General features: G+C 41.5%; 1 protein-coding gene and 1 pseudogene across 3 annotated transcripts in view; both read right to left on the bottom strand.

Annotated features, from left to right (window-relative positions):
* Nucleotides 1-13,065, bottom strand: part of RTN1 (reticulon 1) — a 193,477-nt gene that overhangs the window by 135,947 nt on the left and 44,465 nt on the right. The window lies entirely within an intron of this gene.
* Nucleotides 11,115-12,017, bottom strand: LOC308252931 (ornithine decarboxylase antizyme 1-like; annotated as a pseudogene). The gene has a single exon. The product of its transcript is annotated as an ornithine decarboxylase antizyme 1-like (transcript).

The raw sequence follows: 13,065 nt of genomic DNA, 5'->3' as shown, positions 1-13,065 counted from the left end.
GGCTAAATTCATACAGTTCTTAAGTGGCATAACTAGAACTTGAACTAGTCTTGTCTAGCTTCATACCCCTTGATTTTTTCCAATACATGACACTTTTACCACTCCACTCATCACGAAAACCAGGATGGAGTTGTTTGACTTGAACTCCAGGACTGGAGCTTTCAATGGTCTCTACTGGGAAAGAGTATACAGGAGAGAGGTCTTAAGGGCTGAAACTCCAGCAGGCATGGACAACCCTGGGCCACCCATGGAGGCAGTCTTTCCTCTTTCTTCCAAAAATCTTCCCTGTGCTTTCTCTTATTGGCCATAAAGGCTCAGTGAATTTCCCCTCCAATCAGCAAACAGGAGGGTATAAAAAGAAGCTTGTTGCCTCACCATCCAGAAAGTAGAAGATCCCATCAACAGCCCACAGAAGTCAGTGGCCCACCAGGGACCACAGGCAGCACAGTAGAAAAGGGGCCAGCACCTTGCTAGATATTACTGAATCTACCTGTCTGTCTAATATGGCCCAGTTTGAACTCTATCTTAAGTCCACCAAAGACAAAGGATTTGCAGTCAGTCAGATTTGGATTTCAGTGACACCATTTATGAGACTTTTGGTGCAACTCTTTAGAGGTTTTATTCATCTGTAAAGTGGAGTGAAGAGAACACTTCACGGCACTCAGTAAATGGCAGTTACAATTAAAATTATTAGTAGCAGAAATGTAGGCCTGAGCTTCTCTGTCCTTCTTCTGCGCGGAGAAATAAATGATACTGAATATAAAGTACCTAGAACAATGCCTGACTCAGATGGGCATCCAAAAAGTAATCATTATTATTATCACCACTTACTCTTATTAGAGAAGATTACAGAGGGCCTTATCGAGGTCTCTTTCAGCTTCTGGATTATTGAAAGGTCAGTAAGAGCTACTGTATAAGAAAGGGTAAGAGTATAAAGTAAAGAAGAGGTGAATGTTTATAACCTATGGAAAACTTCCCTTTAGTTTCCGTTCAAAGAGTCTGGTGAATATGTATGCTAAAACTTCATCGACGGCATAAACTTCTGGCCAATTACTTCACCTTTGCTGTTGGAGCCAACATGGCCATTGGAAACAGTGACTTGCCTGGGACTGCGTTCAGCTGTGAGAGTCATCATGTCATCATGTCAGGACTTAGTAACTGCACAGAAGCAAAATCAGTAATTCCAAAAATACACCTCTGAGGTACAGAAAGAGTCCTGATGACTATAAAACGGAGCTGTCAGAACTTATTTGGGGAAAGCAATCAAGGGATGGAGCAGCACTTAGGAACTCCTGCTGTACTTCATGTATTATTGAAAACAAAAGAACATTAAGTTCAGATGGCCCGTGGCTTATACAGGAGCTGCATTTCCCAAAGTCCATTTGAGTCTATATTTGGAACCTGAAGCAATATTCCATCAAGAAAAGAATTCATGAATGGTGCTGTGCATAGGACCAGGCAATGCTGTTTTTTAAAATATATTTTACCTCTACCTTTATTCAATGGCTACTTGACTGGTTTTTAAGTTTATTCAATCTTTGGCCATGCCATTGGCTTTTGGGAGAGGGAGATGTGTTGATGTGGCTTTACACCATCATCTTGTCCTGGAGGTAGAGCTCAGGTTATATTTCTCAGGGACTCTCCTCCCAAAAGTAAGCTCTGCTATTCAACAGCAAAAACATAAAAGAATATCAATTCAACCTGAGTGGGGAGTGGGGGGGGGGGGTTCGGAGTCAGCAGATCTGTTTAAATACATGCATATATGTGTATGCATGTGTAAGCAAATATGAAAGCCCAATAAAGAACTGGGCATATTTAATTGGGTAAGCTTTAGGTATTTATTTAAAAATGGCAAGATAACAACTGCCTTAGTATCACCAGGGGATTTAAACAGGACCAACATGTCTCAGTTCGTCACGTCTCAGTTCTGAAAAGGAGGTCAGAATCCTCCATTTCGTGCTCTCTCTGCATTTCCTATCATTCCAGTTTCACCTGAAATGTCAAGATTTAGTCCCTATATGTCTAACACAACCACATTTAATGGTGAATATTATAACCTCAAAAGCTTCAAAAAACATAATTTAAAAGCAGAATCCCTCAAAAAGTACCCTCAGGAAGCGGGGAATGATCAATAATACTTTCTAGATTTCCTGGGAATTCTGGTAAATAGTTTTCTATCAGCGAAGAGAGCTGTTAAGGGGATTTTCTTCTGTGGCCCTGGGATGAACACAAAAGCTTTTTTCTTCCTTCTGTGTCACACTCGGTTGAAATTATCTATTATTTCATGTGCCAACAGCAAGGTAATAAGATAATGAAAACCTATCTGAAATCATGTGACAATCTTAGCCTCATATATTTTTTAAAAGGCCCTAGAAGTACTGTTTCAAGTAATTGATCCACTCTGCCCCAAGATCAAACCATGACACCCCTAGAGAGAAATGACTGAAGCTGGCCAAATCTGAAGAACATATATCACAGGAATTCTACCTAGAATCAGAGACTTAGCATTAACATAGCTGCCTGAAATTATTAACATAGAGTGCGCATTTTTAACCATTGTGTAATATTTTACTTTGCTCTAGGCAAATCTAAGATTTTTTCTACAGAAACTTGATTTCCAAATTTCATTTATCCTGCCAAGTGACAGAAGCAGAGGTCTGTGCTGGGCACAGCCAGATGATTCAGGATCTAGAAACGATAGTCTCCTCCTTTACGTACAGCAGCCCTGAGAGTCAAAGGTAGGGCTAAACTATAAATGCAACCTTTGTTTTTCTTAAGTTCAGAAGAACCAGGCTCCATTCCAAGTTTGTTCAGCCAAGGCAGAGTAGATGACTGTGTCAACTGTCTGGATAATTTAGGCAAATCGAAACAGGAGCAAAAATCCTGGCTGGTGTTAGTGTGGCCTGCCCCAGGGTACATATAGGAGGCAACCAAGCAGACACATCAATGTTTCTCTCTCCCTCTCCTTCTCCCTCTTCTTCCCTCCTCCATTCCTCTACCCCTTCCTCTCTCTCTCAATGGAAAAAATCTCCTCAGGTGAGGATTAACAAAACAAAAAAAAGAAAACAGGAGTAACAACCAAAAAAGTTATCTAATTCATAACCTCTGAAATTTAATAAGGAACTAATTACTTTATGTAGGTATGTGGTTGTTTTTTAATCACATATATTCCATTCCCTATCTCTAGGGCCTTTTATCAGAGAATTCACAAAGATGCGCACACACACACACACACACACACACACACACACACACACACAGTGATAAGATAAAAAAAAAAAAAGCTACCCAGGAATACCTTTACTTAGACTCCCTTAGGGGATCATTATACTAATTTACATTTTCTATTGTGATACTGTCAAAAATCACCTTCAACTTAGCCCAAATGTCCAAAGTATATACAAGATCCCGATCATGACTTTCAAACCCTGTCTGTAGCAGCCCTACCCATCCTATATATATTGCATCTACAAGACAGCATGTGTACTTTATCCTGTGCCACAGAGGCCCACACTCACCATTAGTGGTGGACATTGTCTAGATGCGTCCCCAGCATCCATTATACTCCATTCCCACTGAGTAGCAGCCATGAATCTTGAGTTTGACTGACCCTTCTTCCAATCCTAGGGATGCTTGTTGGCTTAACCAGTGGTCAGCAAACTCATTAGTCAATAGAGCCAAATATCAACAGTACAACGATTGAAATTTCTTTTGAGAGCCAAATTTTTTAAACTTAAACTTCTTCTAACGCCACTTCTTTAAAATAGATTCACCCAGGCCGTGGTATTTTGTGGAAGAGTCACACTCAAGGGGCCAAAGAGCTGCATGTGGCTCATGAGCTGCAGTTTGCCGACCACTGGATTAAACTATTCAATGATAGCCCCTTAACAACAATTATTGATAACCCAAAGATAAGCTAGTAAGTATATGGCATTATCTTGACCATAATGAGTAGTTCAAGTATAGACATGTGACCTAAAATTGTTCCGGGCAAAATGAAACTTAATTACTTAGTTCAATGTCGAGAAACAAGAAGCTCCCTGCATACTCCCACAACTCTTCACTGGGGAAATTAACAAAATACATGTAGCTTAGGAGTTGCTAGCAATATCTACTGACTTACAGAGGAAGGTAGATGGAAAGAATTATGGACAAAAAGCATCACAGCCCTGGAAGGTATTGCAAGCCACTGTATTAAATCACCACAGAAGCCTGTCTACCTCTAGAGTTTCCCGTTTCATCAGCCAATAGATTTCCTATTGTTCTGACCAGTCTGGATTGAGTTTTTGTTACTTGCAACACAAAGGCACTTGACTGACACATCTTCCTCCTGATTCCCAACTGTATTAGGATAAAGCCTTGTTTGTTATAACAATGATCCAAAATAGTAATGACTTAGTCCAGGGCTTCCTTGATGTTTGAGCCCAGGTTCTTTCTATCTTGTTGCCCTGTCACACCTTGGTTGTCATCTGTGTTCATCACCTAGACTGTGTTCCTCAGTGCAGGATGAGAAAGGGAGCCAAAAGGAAGGAAATGACCTACCCTTTTCTTTTAAAGGTACAATTCAGAAGCAGCACATACTATTTATGGTCATATTCTATTGACCAGAAGACGGATGGATGGCCACATTTAACTATACTGGAGGCTGAGATATGCAGTCTTTTTTTTTATGTCCAGCTAAGTCTCTTCCACTATGGGAGAAGAAAAGAATGGATACTGCGGGAAAATTAGTTTTCCATCCTGATCTTTACCACAGATTGTCCCATATGGGTACAATAAGCTATCCTCTATGATCTACCAAATCATTGTCATTTGTTCTTTTAAACCTCTTTAATATCCACTCCAATTCAGTAGAATATCAATCCCATCTGCCTAGTTCTTCATGAAAATAATTCCATATTGTGTTATGTTTGTGTGCATAACAACTAAAGTTCAAACTGGCTAATTCCAATATTCTGTGACTAATTTTAATCTTTGATAGGACAAACTGGAATTAGCCAAATTTTTTCACTTGATGGCATTAAAGATTTTAAAAAATAATAGCATTACAAGTGTAGGCACTTACTCTCTAAGGCCAGTTAATGAGAGAATGGTTTGTTTTCTAAACCAATTCAAATGACTAGATGAATGTTAAATGTTATGACAATGGCAATCTTAGCCAGAATTCTGAATTTCTTCTAACACATAAAATCCATTGGTTTGTATTATTTTAGTTTTTATATATTTTTTATTGATTTTTTACAGAGAGGAAGGGAGAGGGATAGAGAGAGAAACATTGATGAGAGAGAAACATTGATCATCTGCCTCCTGCACACCCTCTACTGGGGATGTGCCTGCAACCAAGGTACATGCCCTTGACTGGAATCGAACCTGGGACCCTTCAGTCCACAGGCCGACGCTCTATCCACTGAGCCAAACTGGTCAAGGCGGTTTGTATTATTGGTGTTCAACATTGTTGAGAATAACTTCCCAGTTACTCTCTTCCCAGCCTAGGAAGCTGCATTCACGTGGAGAGTTGTAAAGCAAATATCTCATTAAGCTGTTTGCTAAAAGATAAAGGGCCAAACCTTGAAACCTTGATATTTGGTACATATGCATCACATAGGTACCTTAAAAGACAGATTTGGATGTATATGCATGTAGTTGTTGCTGATGGTCACAGAAGATGAGTTTGTTTTCATCCTAATGCCCAGGTAGGAGCTCTACTCAGGAATATAATATATACTAAGGATGAGGAAAAGACCCAGGATGGGGATTTATAATAAATATGATCATTAAAATAATCTGCATCAATCCAAATATCATGTATTAATCACCAACTATGTCCCAAGTACTGTGTGTGGTACTGGGGAAGGTAAAGAGGAATGAGACTAGGTTCCTACCCTACAATGTATTCAGTCTGATATTATATTAATGTTGTTGTTCAACAACCCCACTGCTTGCAGAAAAATAACCCTACCTCTAGGCAAGATACACAGAACTTTAATAATGTACTGCCTCTTATCTACTTGGCACTTCCCTGTAACAATCTACTCCCTATCCTTACATCAGTAGTTGTAGTTCCAAGAACACTTTGTGCTGTTTCACATCTGCATGCCTTTCCATAAACTCCGACCTCAGCCAGGTCTCCCAGTTTACTACTCATTCTTCAAGCTTGAGCTCAGATTTCACCTTCATTGTGAAGAAAGTTTTCCCTAACTTCTGTAAACAGTATCTAATTCTCTCCAAAGAAGTCATTCTCTCTGGCTGCATACATCGCATTATTTCTGACAATTTACTGAGCTCTTTCACTCACCAGACTGTGGGCTTCTGGGGAACAGTGATTTTATCCTGCCCATCTTCATAGCTCCTGTGCCTAGAACAGTGCCTTGCACAAAGTCAGGGTGCAATGAATAAAGGATCAGGAGTGTTAAGTTTGTAAATGAACTCAATGCAAATTACTGTAATTCATGAATAACTCCTTCAAATTCTAAGGGAGTCTCTTGGGTTCTCTGAACATTGCCCCATCATTGTTTGGAATAATACAAGCTTTGAGCTTCCATAGAGAATTCTTTTGGAAGATTTATTATTTATTGTACATGATGTGGTTTGAACTTCTCATTCCACATAGCACACTATTGCTAAGCACTAAATAAATCTTCACCAGCACCACTCTGCACCGTTTTCTGAGCAAGTTCTACAAGCACAGAGTATGAGAGAGTGATACACTATGGGGAAAATCCCCTTGCCTAACAACCACCTTGGGTTCCCTAATTCAAAAGAGTTCATTGTATTGGTAATGCTACCTACCGGGCCATTTAAATACCGACACTGGGAAGAGCCAAAGTGGGAAACAGTAGATTCTGATTCCGAAGAGGCAGTGCAACATCCGGCAGTCTTCTCTCCTGTGAAGCTGTACAGAGATCTTTCCCTTGGACTGTTCAAAAGTCCATTATGCAACCCGTAACCAGAACCTACTATTTAGTAAGAAGAGTAACCCAGGATGTTTCTCAGCATAGTCAAAGAGGCAGCTACCTACATGGCACAACATTGAAGGTATACTGAAAGGTCTGAATGTTGCCAGCTATCTGCCCATTAAGGGTCTTTCCTTTGGTTGAAGGCATTAGGTCTACTTCTTCCCTATATGGAAGTAGAGGCACTGGAGTCATATTACAAATAAAAGTCTACCTTCTCCTTACCATTTCCTTATGTTTGTCGAGTGCCAGCTCTGTTAGCACTATTCCGAAGTAGTATTTTACAGCGATTAGGATCACAGATTTGGAGGCAGGTATTTCTTAGTACAAATCTAGCTCTTTCACTGACAGTTGCATGACCTTGGCAAGTTACATCAACCTTCTGAGATTCAATAACCTATAAAGTAGAAATAAGAAAACTTCTAAAGCTATGAGGACTGTATGGGATAAATGTTAAGTGCCCAGCATCATAGATGGCTTATAGCAAATTAAAATATTGTTGTTTACTCCTACAAGTAATAATGACTCAGCTTTGAGAGGTTTGTTAATTCATCATGGCCACGAAGTCTATAGGGAAGAGACAATGTAGTCAATATTAATCCAGAAGAAAAACACAGGAAATATGTTCCCATTATAAGGATAAGATGTTATCTATTATTATTCATGATAAAGCAGAGCATCACAGTAAATCTTGGGAATAAAGCGTATAATATCCACATTCCTAGGATAAGAGGACACATAAAAATCAAGCACCAGGGGAAATGATGCAATCAAGAGATGCGGTAACACCAGACGCATGAGGCTGCTGCCGGTATAACAGGGCATACTGTTTCACAACACACTTTTTGAAAAATAAGTAGAAAAAGTTCACTCTAAAGTGATTATAAAAAGTACAGTATAGTAAATTCATAAACCAGAAACATAGTCATTTATTATCATTAGCAAGTATTATGGACTGTGCATAATTGTGTTATACTTTTAAATGACTGGCAGTGCGGTAGGGTTATTTACACCAGCATCACCACATGTGTTGCGCTGTGATGCATGAGAACTGGCTATGATGTCACTAGGTGATAGGAATTTTGCAGCTTCCTTATAATCTTATCTTACATGTGGTGCACCTTGACCTCAATGTTGTTATCCAGCCCATCACTGTATATATACAATTGACCCTTGAACAATGCATGGTTTAGGGATTTCAACTTACAGTCGAAAACCTACATATAACTTAAGTCGGCCCTTACATGGATTCCCAAGTGCCAATTCATCCTTGAAAAATGTGGGTTTGAACTTGGAGGCTCAACTGAACTGCACTGATCAATTGTGGGGGGAAATCATGTATAAGCAGACCATGCTGTTCAAACCCACATTGCTCAAGGGTCAACTGTATTTTATAGATTGATAGATATAAATATGAATACAGATGTACAATAAGTGTGGCTGTAAGAGTTTATATCAGTATATTTACAGTGGAGAAATCTGGTGAACACCACTACCAATAACAAGTCATGTCAACATCACATGCTCCTGATTGAAATGCTGAGAATGACACTGTATACTATGGTGTTTGTCCTCAAAACCCATAACCCCAGTGTAATCATGACATCAGACAAACCTCGGCTGAGGGGCATTCTACAAAATAGCTGACCAGTACTCCTCAAAACTGTCAAGTCATCAAAAACAAACAAGTCTGAGAAACTGCCCCAGCCAAGAGGAGCCTAAGGAGACAGGGCAACTGAATGCGGCCCTGGGTGGGATCCTGAGACAGAGAAAGGACAATAGGGAAAAACTAAGGAAATGAGGATAAAGTAAAGGCTTTAGTTAAAAATAGGATATCAATATAAATTCATTAATTGTAACAAATGAACCATGTAAATGTAAGATATGGACAAGAGAAAAATGGGTGTGGGGTTTAAGGGAACTCTCTGGACTATCTTCACCACTTTTCTGTAAGCCCAAAACTATCCTATATAATAACAGAGGAATATGCTAATTATCCATTATGCCCAGAAGCGTAATGACCGACCATGTAACAACCAACCGTGTAACAACCAAATCACGGATCAGCAGGAGAGTGGGGCAAGGAGCTACAAGCAGGGGCAGAGAGCTCCAAGAGGGCGGGGCAGCGAGCTCTGAGCAGTGGAGAGCGACCAGCAGCGGTGGGCGGGTGGCCAGCTGAGGCAAGCGGCAGCAAGCTGCTCATGCACGGATTCATGCGCAGGGCTACTAGCTCTAAAATAATGTTTAACTACATAATTATTTAAGCTAAACAAATACAGGCAAATAAAATCCTAAATGTAAAAAAGTGAGCCCTCGATCACAACAATAAAGCACATACTACTAGGGCCTCAGATTTCTGAATCTCCCGTCAGGAGGCCTAAACCACCCGCCTGCTTGCTGCCTCATTTGCTATTTACTACTGTTCCTCCCTCAGGTCACAGGTAGTGCATCTCAGGAAAGGCAAGAGCTGTTCAGAATGGGAAGTCGAAGTGTAATGTATCCAGCAGAAAGAGCCGGGGGACAGAGAAAGTGGGTCACATTAATACTCTTACCTCTCCCTTGTCTGAGGTAGCAAACGATGCCAATTTCCTGAGTAAGAAAATGCTGGGGTACCTCAACCCCCCCAGAATTATATGGGGACCAGATCCTGCGGAGAAGGTTGCTTTTACACGTGCCTATTTCAGGCCAGGGTAGATTTGGGTGTCCTGAATTATCTGGATAGTTGCCCTGATTCTTTGCTTTGACCGTGGAGACCTGGCCTTTGAGGGAAATAGGCCATTCATTCCCCGAGATACCTGTTTCCTTCCTGGAGGATGAAAACTTACTGAGAGGTCTGGAAACATTTCATATCTGGATTGAATTATGAGCTTGTGAGGGGATTTACCCACACAAACTCCTAGAGAGTAGAGGCAAGTCATACACAGCACAGTGCCTTGTACAGAACCCACTCTCTCTCCCTTCACCAGGTAGTCAGGTGAGCCAACCAGAATCACAGCGCCAGGGGGCTCAGATTACAGGTGTCCCAGCTGTTTTTAGTCAAATGAGAAAAGGAGGCATCCTGTCCTTGTGATTTCATTTAGATAGACAGCTATTTCCCACTTGACCAGTGTGTTTATCCCAGAGTAAATGACATGTTATTTTTATCAGTTTCACCAAGAGGATGGTGGATTGTTGTGTAGGTTCTTCTTTTTTTTTTTTTTTTTAAGCAGTGAAAGCTGAGAGAATTAAATGTCACCTGGAAATTCCCAACTCTGTTTCTCCTCTTTGTAAAAGTGATCTCTTATAAAGGGTTCTTTCTATTTTATTGTTACTTTGAGACTGGCAAAAAAATGGCACCTGGCCTGCCTCAGCCTTAGCAAGGATGTGACATTTTCCTGGATAAAGAAAAATGATTTGTGAATACAATTAAAATTAGTTGCCAATGTTAGCAAGTGAGATTAGGTTATGGTCAGTTATTGGTGAAATTCTTGGACAATCAGAAGCCTCCTTCTTTGCTGAGGCTGCTTGGATGGAATGGTATCTAAAGAAAATCTTTTCTCTTCATGTATAATGTCATGTATTCAAAGGTCTCTTCCACAGAGATGCCCACCTTGACCACCCCTCTAACACAGCACCCCAAGCCCTAATGTCTATTTCTTAGTCTTGTCATTTTTCTTTGAGACTTAAACACTCTAACACTGTGTGCTTGCTAATTGCAAGCAAACCACATCCTCACTAGAATATAAACTCTATAAAAGTGGGGACTTTTCTTTCTTCATTGCTCCACCCCCAAATTCTAAAATTATTTCTGGCACACAGAATCCAGGCTCACAGCCATAAGCAAGGTGGGAGGAGAAAGGGGAGTCCTCAGCCTGGAGCACCTAAGAACCCAGCTATGTCTGGCCAGGTCTCTGCCTCTGAACATTTTTTAAAATATATTTTATTTATTTTTAGAGAGGAAGGGAGAGGGAGAGAGCGATAGAAACATCAATGATGAAAGAGAATCATTGATTGGCTGCCTCCTGCACGACCCCCACTGGGGATCAAGCCTGCAACCCAGGCATGTGCCCTTGGCCGGATTCGAACCCGGGACCCCTCAGTCCACAGGCTGATGCTCTTTCTATCCATTGAGCCAAACCAGCCAGGGCTGCCTCTGAACATTTTTTTTTTTAATTTGGAGTGAGCATTTATTTGCACAATTACAACATGCGGACAAAACCCAGAAGAGGGGAGCAGGCCTGGCATGTGCACCCCAGTGCAGCTGCTGGTCACACCACCAGCACAAAGCGAGACACACAAAGGGGCTACGATCTGCGATGATCTGTCAGTGGTGGCAAAGGTGAGGGTGCAGGTGGTGCAGCTGCTACTCATCCTCGTCAGAAGACTGACTCTCTCTCAAATGTGTAGGCCATGAAGCAAGCGTCGGGTCTCTTGGGGACAAGGGGGTGCCCCGGTCTCACAATCTCAAAGCCCATAAAGCTGAAGGTACGGAGCAGAGCGGCTCTGTCATCACGGTTCTTGAGGAAGCAAATGAAGACATGGTCAGCATGCAGCTGCTCCTCTGCAAACTCGAGAACTGCAAAGCTGTCTTTGCTCCCCTCTGGCAGAGCTCCGCCTGGGATCTCAATGTAGAGGCAGCTGCTGCTCAGCACTGCTCTCAGTTAACGTGTTTGGCATCTGTGAGTCTGGTCTGGACGTTGAGAATTCTCGTCTTGTTATTAGACGTTAGTTCCTCTGTTACATTCAGCCTATTATCAGAGTAAAATAAATTAGCTGAAAGATTGTGATCCCTCTGACTATTCCCTCGCCCACCTGGGATCTTCAGGGGTGGGTGAGGGACATCAGGAGCACCACTGAGGCCCTGGACCCAGGTTACTACAGCAGTAAGGGAGACCCTGGAACTCTCGCTGCTGCGGCCTCAGCGGCTGTGCAGACTGATGAGCGGCATGGTGCGACTGGCGTGAACGGTGGCGCTGGGTTTATTCCCTTCCTTCTCTCTGGCGAAACAGTGGCTGTTGAGGATCCGCTGCAGGGAGGATTTCACCATCCGGCCGCTGGGGTCCGAAACCAGGAAAACCTCCGCTGCACCTCCGCGTCGCCATTCGCAAAAAATCGCCTCTGAACCTTTTGATTGAGACTGAACCTTGGCTGCCCACTGCTTCCCCACAAGGCCCTGATTTCTATCAAAGGATGAAATATTCCAAGCATATAACAGCTTAAAATTAAAACCACTGATGTTCAAATTAATCATACTCATACACAAATCTTTTCTTGGAAAGCTATCATAAACCTTGATTTTTCCACAAAAGTTTGACCTTGACCTAATTGCAAAATATGATTATCTTTTTTGCCACTCAAGGTAGCTGAGGACATTTTGTTTTCCAAGAGTGACAGATGAGTTATAGAACCACTAGCATTAACCCAAGGAGCAGGGAAGAATGGATCCCACAAAGCAGACTGGAAATGGCTCAGGGGACAACAACATTTTTGTTTGGATCCTATGAGCCATGCACATCGTTAATTGGTTCTTACTTGCAATAAATAAAGGTGTGGCTTTCATCTCCAGAAGCTGCTTGGAACTTCCCAACATTTTACACCAGGGAGTCAGGTTTGGCAAATACTTTCTCATGTTAATATCACTGAGCCAAAATAAAAGGCCATAATTATTCAAATTAATGGCTTAGTGGGATATAAGGGTAAACAGAAGCATAATTAATGAATTTGTTCATTGTCCTTTTTTGCTCTAAGCATCAGCATTCAGTATTTAGCTTTAACATAACCACTGGACAAGAAATAACAGAGATCCACAGGCTGCCTAGGAGTTTGCAAAGAGGTTTTTCTCTGTCTTCCTACCTTGCACCCCGCTCCCCCTCCACCTTGCTTATTATTCACTGATGTGGGAGCACCAGGTGTGAGCCTGGGGCTGACCCAGACTATAGCTGGAACTGTAGGGAGAGGCCAGGATTATACCTCCAAATCTCTGCACAGGAGCCTAAATTCTAGTTGTAGCCCCATGGTCTCCTAAGAGAGGCACACAAAGCAACCCACAGTGGCACTGGAGGAAATGTATTGGAATATATATATATATATATATATATATATATATATGCATATATGTGTGTACATATGTATG

This window comes from Plecotus auritus (assembly GCF_963455305.1).
Source record: "Plecotus auritus genome assembly, chromosome: 1".
Lineage (NCBI taxonomy): Eukaryota > Metazoa > Chordata > Mammalia > Chiroptera > Vespertilionidae > Plecotus > Plecotus auritus.
The sequence above is the reverse complement of the archived record's forward strand: the minus strand, read 5'-3'. Positions and strand labels throughout refer to the sequence as shown.